This window comes from Ceratotherium simum, chromosome 2, assembly GCF_057802395.1.
Source record: "Ceratotherium simum simum isolate JZ-2026a chromosome 2, ASM5780239v1, whole genome shotgun sequence".
Classification (NCBI taxonomy): Eukaryota; Metazoa; Chordata; class Mammalia; order Perissodactyla; family Rhinocerotidae; genus Ceratotherium; species Ceratotherium simum.
This window is the reverse complement of record NC_141901.1, coordinates 23,233,362-23,240,156: the sequence shown is the minus strand read 5'-3', so window position 1 is coordinate 23,240,156 and position 6,795 is coordinate 23,233,362.

Here is a 6,795-nt window from a genome sequence, read left to right as displayed (position 1 = left end):
TATATATGGTTCTTCAGAGACTTCATCCAGCAAGATGCACCTTGAAAAAAGCAAAAAGTATGAAGTCAGGTGTGCACCTTACCCCCATCCACACACCACCCATCCTCTACCACCACACTCTGCCCACTAAAACAGGAAAATTAATGGTCCAAATCTTAGTGTTTGCCCTTACATTAAACTCTTTAACAAAATAGTTGGGTCTACAAGAAAATAAATAACAAGCTAGAGTTCCTTTCTTAATTCTGCAAGCATTGATTGGAAACCACCAACCAAGCGATTTGGTTGTTTTTTCTATTTGTTGCCTAACAAGTTTGAATCTCCCCACTTTCACTCCAAAGTTTTTGCTTTAACTGGTTGTTTTAAAATCGTGAGGGCAAATCAAGTAACTGAGGTCTCATCTCTCCGTGACTGATGGGAGCAGTCACCTCTTCCTCCCACCTCACTGCACAGCCTCACCACCACGCACACATGTGTAACTGTGGTTTGCAGACTAGGGGTCCTGTATGGACCACACTGACTTGAGCAGGGAAGAACAAAGAGCATGTTTGTTAATTTTCTGCTTACCTTGTGCTTAAGGGTTATCATTTGCTGTTGGTTTGAGACCTTAACATCTATAGATACCAACTGACTTTGTCTCTACTGTGAAATCCAAATAAATTAATACTGTCTAACATTTTTGGCACCTATTAGGCATCTACATCAAAAGCTAGCTACTTTTGATATAACATATTACCTAATCACAACACAGCTACAAGAGTTTCAGCCCACATTGCACGGATGAAGATCCTTGTCCCTCCACTTACTAGCTCTCTGAATATGCACATATTACTTAATCTCTCTGTGCCTCAGTTTTCTCATCTGAAAAATAGGGACAATAACAACACCTACCTCCTAGAGTTGTTGTGAGGATTAAACGTAAGGCATGTAAAACCCTCAGAACAGAGCTTTCTAAGCCCAATTCCTCCCTACGTATCCTGGATCCTATGCCTCTAGGGGCCTCTGGGATATTTCTCTCCACCCAGTAATCCCTAGTATTGTGGAATTTTTAATCTCTTAGCTAAAAAAATGAAAAAGGATAGAGGCCAGCCAGCTCCGCAGGACTCCAGCCTCCCCACTCTCCCAGCTCACAAATTGTGTCTCTACTCGACGGCCTCACTGCCCCTTGGTGGGCCCTAATGTGTGGAATGAAAATAGAATATTTAGTTAAGATCAATAAATGCCTTGAAAATAAAAATATAAACAGAACTTAATTAATTAGCTTGCTAATTATCCTCTCTTGAAACCATTTTTTTTCAGTTCTTCTACAACCATGATCAAAAACAAAACATCAAAAAACAGTAACAGTGCTTTTTTTTGCCCTCTTGGCAATTAAAGTTAATCAAGTGGAATTAGAGATTGGCTACTAATATTTGGAAAGTATCATTCAGCAATATAATATATAAATTTTCTACCTAGTTTTAAAAAATAGAAGTAAGGGTAAGGTGGGAGGGGACTCTTTCTGCAGTCTCAATAACAATGCAATGATGAATATCAGCAACTAAGTTTAAATTCTGAAACCCCAAATTAAAATATCAGACATGTACCCTGTTTATGATCTGTTAATTGCCCTCCTTATAGGGGTCCAAATATCCAAGTGTTTGTTTTCATTGGGTGTTATTTTTAATAATATATTTTAGGATTGATGCCTCACCCCCAAATGCTGTATTGATGTATCATTTTACAGTAGTTATAGGAGTCTGTGAATTTGTATCTTTTGACCCTCTAGTGAGGGCTAGGTCTGATTAATCATGGCATTATTATGTCATGCATTCTAACAGACTGCCTCTGGAAGAAAGTCATGTCTGCTGCAGCACAATTATCTTAAGACTGATGATACAGACCAAAGTCATTATAACAAATTTTATTTGGCATAGATCTTCTCACACAGTTCCAACCTCACAACCCACTTAGTAGGCACATAGGATTCTCCTTAGCAAGATTATATTTTTACCATGCCAACAGAAAGCAAAGGATCTTTAATGCACAGATTATGTGCAAAATAATATAATCCTTTTAGCAAAGGAAGACCAAGGATGTTGCTTATTGGAGATGGATGATCTACATCATGAGTAGATCCATCTCATGCTTCCATCAGCTGGAGATAGAACAGATTCAGTGATGCTTAAGAAAACCAGACAAAGACCTACCATAATCAGGACATAAGCCCCTCCATTTCCTAATTTCTCCACGTTGCAATTCTAGACAGCTGCCAAATATTTGTGAGGTCTGGATGAGGAATTAAAGTGTGGATGATAATGAATGGTCAGCAGGGTACTATCCTTCATGCTCATCGTAGGAGAAGATGAGGCCTGAAAACCCACTGAGAGCATGGAGAGGGTTCCTCTTGAATTTTCTGCTCATCCCTTGACCCTCCCTTGTTTGAAGTGAATCCTTCATTCATTTCTTGCTGACTTCCATAGTACACCCCATTCTCCTCAACTCCCAGCCCATCCAGGACTCTCTTAGAAAATGTCATTTTACATTTGTGGAACATTTGACGTCATCAGATATGGCCACTTCAGACAAATTTCCCAATGTCCTGTTCTTACGCCTCTCCAAGCCCCATACCTCCATCTGTATTGGGATTCCATGCCTCTGGAACTTTCTCTCCACCAAAAATCCCCTTGCATTTTGGAATCTTCAATCTCTTCTTCCTCAGTTCATTGTCTGTCTCTCTCACACACACACACAGACACACACAGAAGCAATTATAGTTGTGTCCCTAAGTTTATTAGGACAAAACAATATTAAGTAGGAGAAGAGACAAAAAGCAAAGGAGTAATCAAGATCAAATAGATCTCATCCAGCAATGAACATAGGAAGAAAATACTTTTTTTACTAACTTTATTGACATATAACTTATATATTATTAACTACCTCCATTTAAAATATACAATTCAATGAGTTTTGACAAATGTATGTATGCATGAAGCTGCCACCACTATCAAGATATAGAACATTTTCCTAACTCCCCCAAATTATCCTGTGCCCCTTGACCATCCATCCTTCCTCTACTCCTGCCCACAGGCAGCTACGGATCTGCTTTTTGCCCTATAGACTAGTTGTATTCTCTAGCATTTTATGTAAATGTCATCACACAGTATGTGCACTTTTGTATCTGGCTTCTTTCATTTATTATAATCACTTTAAGATTCATCCATACTGGTGTGTATATCAGTAATTCAATCTTTTTTATTGCTGATTCATATTCAATTGTATTGATATACCACTATTTGCTTATTTATTCACCTGTTGATGGACATTTGGATTATTTCCAGTTTGGGGCTATTTCAAATCAATATACTGTCATGAACATTATAGTTCACGACATAATAGTTTGTGTGGGCATATATTTTGATTTCTTTTGGGTAAATACCTAGGATAGAACAGCTGGTGGTACGGTAGGTATATGTTTAACTTTTTAAGAAACTGACAGTTTTCCAAAGTAGTGGCACCATTTTACATTCCCACAGCAATATATGGGAGTTCTGATGGTTCCCCATCCCTGCCAACATTTAGTATTATCAGTTTTAAATTTCAACCATTCTAGTGAGTATGTAGTGATATCTCATTGTGGTTCTAATTTGCATTTCCCTGATAACTGATGATTTGACCATCTTTTCATGTACTTATTGGCCATTTGTAGATCTTCTTTTGTAAAATGTGTGTTCAAATCTTTTTTTCTACTTTCAAAATTGGATTGTCTTCTTATTATTGAGTTATAAGAGTTCTTCACATATTATAGTCTTTGTTAAATACATGTATTACAAATGTTTCTTTCACTTGGCCTTGTCTTTTCCTTTCTTAATGGTATCTTTTGAAGAGCAAAAGTTTTAAATTTTGATAAAGTCCAATTATTACTTTTTTTCTTTTATGATTTGAGCTTTTTATGTCCTAAGAAATCTTTGCCTACCTCAAAGTCCCAAAGATTTGATCCTAGGTTTTATTCCAGAATTTTTATAGTTTTGTCTTTTACATTTAGGTCTATGGCCCAAAACCATTTAAAAATAATATCTTACGATTACGAGATCAAAAATCATTCTAGAAAAAAACCACTGAGTGACTCACCATGATTACGAAAGCAAAAATTATTCTAGAAAAAAAACACTGAGTAACTCGCCATTAGTTTTTTAATGTTTGTGCTTCTAGTTCTCAATGAGTTTAGTTTAATTTTGTCATGGAGAAGACGTGAAAGGAGAGACAAGAGATGCATATACTTAGTAAGCCCTTTGATTTTTTTTTTACTTAAAATTTTACTTTGCATAATTTTTATAAGCATATTTTTATATTCCAATATATGTTAGAACATTTTCCCACAACCTTTCATATTTTCAGAACCATAATTTGAAATAGGTGAAGAGAATCCTACCTTATTAATATGCAAAAATGTATTTAGCCAGTTTCTTTTGTTGGTATTTATCTTGTATCCAGTTGTTTATTATTATAAACAAGGTTGCTCTGAGTGTTCTTCAATCTAAGTCTTAGATCTCTGATTATCTCCTTAGCATAAATTTTTATACGTGGATTTATTAGTTTAAAAAATAAAAACATTTTTAAAGCTTTTGGTACATATTGTCAGAAAGAATTTACCAATTTTCAGACCTCCCAGTAGTTTGTGAAAGCACAGCTGTACCCTCCCTGATTTGGGGTATTGCCTTTGGAATCTATTAGAAGAAAATAATAAATCTTGTTGTTTTCATTTTTATTTCCTTGACTTTAGTAAGCCTGAGTATTTTTTTCATATACTTTTTGATCATTTGTGTTTCTTCTTTGTGGATTACTTGTTCAAGTCCTTAGTCTATTTTTTTCTAATGAGATATTATTTTTTATTGATTTATAAGAGCTCTTTATATATTAACGTATACCAATCTATTAACATACGTTAATCTATTTCTGCCAAAGGCATTTTGAATATTTTCTTGTTTGCTATTTGTCATTTAATTTTGTTTATTATATTTCTAAACTGCAGGCTTTTAAAATTCTATCAAGTCTATCAAATTCTTGCATTAAAAAGATTTTCCACACCTCAATAACACATGTGTTTATAGACAGACAAACTAATATTTTCTTTTTCATCTTTTAATGTATTGTGTTTACACTGGAATGCTCTAATGCATCTATGATGTATTTTAGTATGAAGTGTGAAGAAAGAATGTATCTTGGCCCCAGTTCCTTGCGAAGCAGAACCTGAGGAAAAGCTTACACGTTAAAGGTTTTGGAGAAGAGGCATCCCTCCAAAGGGGCATCAAGAGTGAGAGGAAAGGGAAAGCGAAGAAGGGCAGGAGGAAAGAAAATCAAAGGTGGTGCATCGTTACCAGGTTGGCCATAGTTTCATAGGAAAACACAGCCATTGGTCAGTCATGCAGGATGTCAACAGAGAAGCTGACAGAGCCAATGCATGAGTGCAGTGGAGCAGAGGTGGGATGAGGAGATAGGAACTGATCTGTCGATTCTCTGTCTCCTTTCTTTTAATGGTCAAGGTTTGTGCTTCTGAGTTGTCTTACCCAAACACTCCAGGCGGCTGCTAGGGAAGTCTGGGCTCCATGGACTCACCTAGGTCAGACTTGGGTGCTGGAAGTTCCATGGCTCCTGTGTATAAACAGGAGCAACGGAGGCTGTGCCCTGGAGGCCGAGGGAGCAGGGCTGTTAGGAGATGTGCAACAGTGGCTCAGGAGGTTGGTGGAGCTGGGACATCCAGACAGGCACTTACACTGGTCTAGTAGAGGATGTGAGTTTAACAGTTAACCATTTATCTCGGCTTCACATAATCAATCACTCCTTTTTCCACCAATTTAAATTTCAACTTCACCATATTCTAAGTTCTTAATTATACTAGAGTTTATTTCTGGTTCTATTTCTATCTATGAATGTATAAATGTACATTCATAATAATTTTTAGCTCTCTGGTGGTATTAACTTCCCTCTCATTTTTTTTCAGTTTTTTCTTGACTCTTATGAGAATAAGCTTACGTGTGTAGGTAAAGTCATAATAATTTTAACTAGTTTCATAAAACAATTGGGGATTTGTATAAAAATCACATTAAATTAATACATCTGTTTGGGGACTATCAGTATTTTTATACTGCTATATCTTACCATTCATGAATACAGCAGCAGTGTCAACTTATATAAGATTTTTTATGTCCCTCAGTAAAATTTTCCAATTGTTTTTCATGTAGCTCCTGAAGAACTTTTATTAAATTTATTAGTAGATATTTTAAATTATGTTACTCTGGTAGGCAGGACTTTTTTATTATACTTTTTAATTGATAAGTTCTGGCATATGGTAAACTTTTTCTATGTTAATTTTGTAACTGATCATTTTTCTAAACTCCCTAACTAGTTCAAATAATTTTTCAATTTATTCTCATGGGTTTTCTACATAGAAAATCATATTGTCTATAAATCACGATAATTTTTCTTTCTTCTCCAATAATTACATTTCTTATTTCTCTTTTTCACCCTTTTTTATGAGCTATAACTTCAGAATAGTGTAAAGTGAATAATTATGATGTCATCTTTATCTTGCTCTTACCTTTTATAAGAATGTTCCTGCTACTTTACTTTTAAATATTATGTTGGCTGTTGGTTTCAGAGAGAAATTCTAAATCATACCCAGGTAGTAGATTTCTATTACTCGATTACACAGAGTTTTTAAAATTGATGATTGATGTTTAATTTACATCTTTTTTGTCTTGATTAGACAGACTAGAACATTGTCTGTTTTACTGGGGAAAGGAGGCTAAAGCTTTTGAT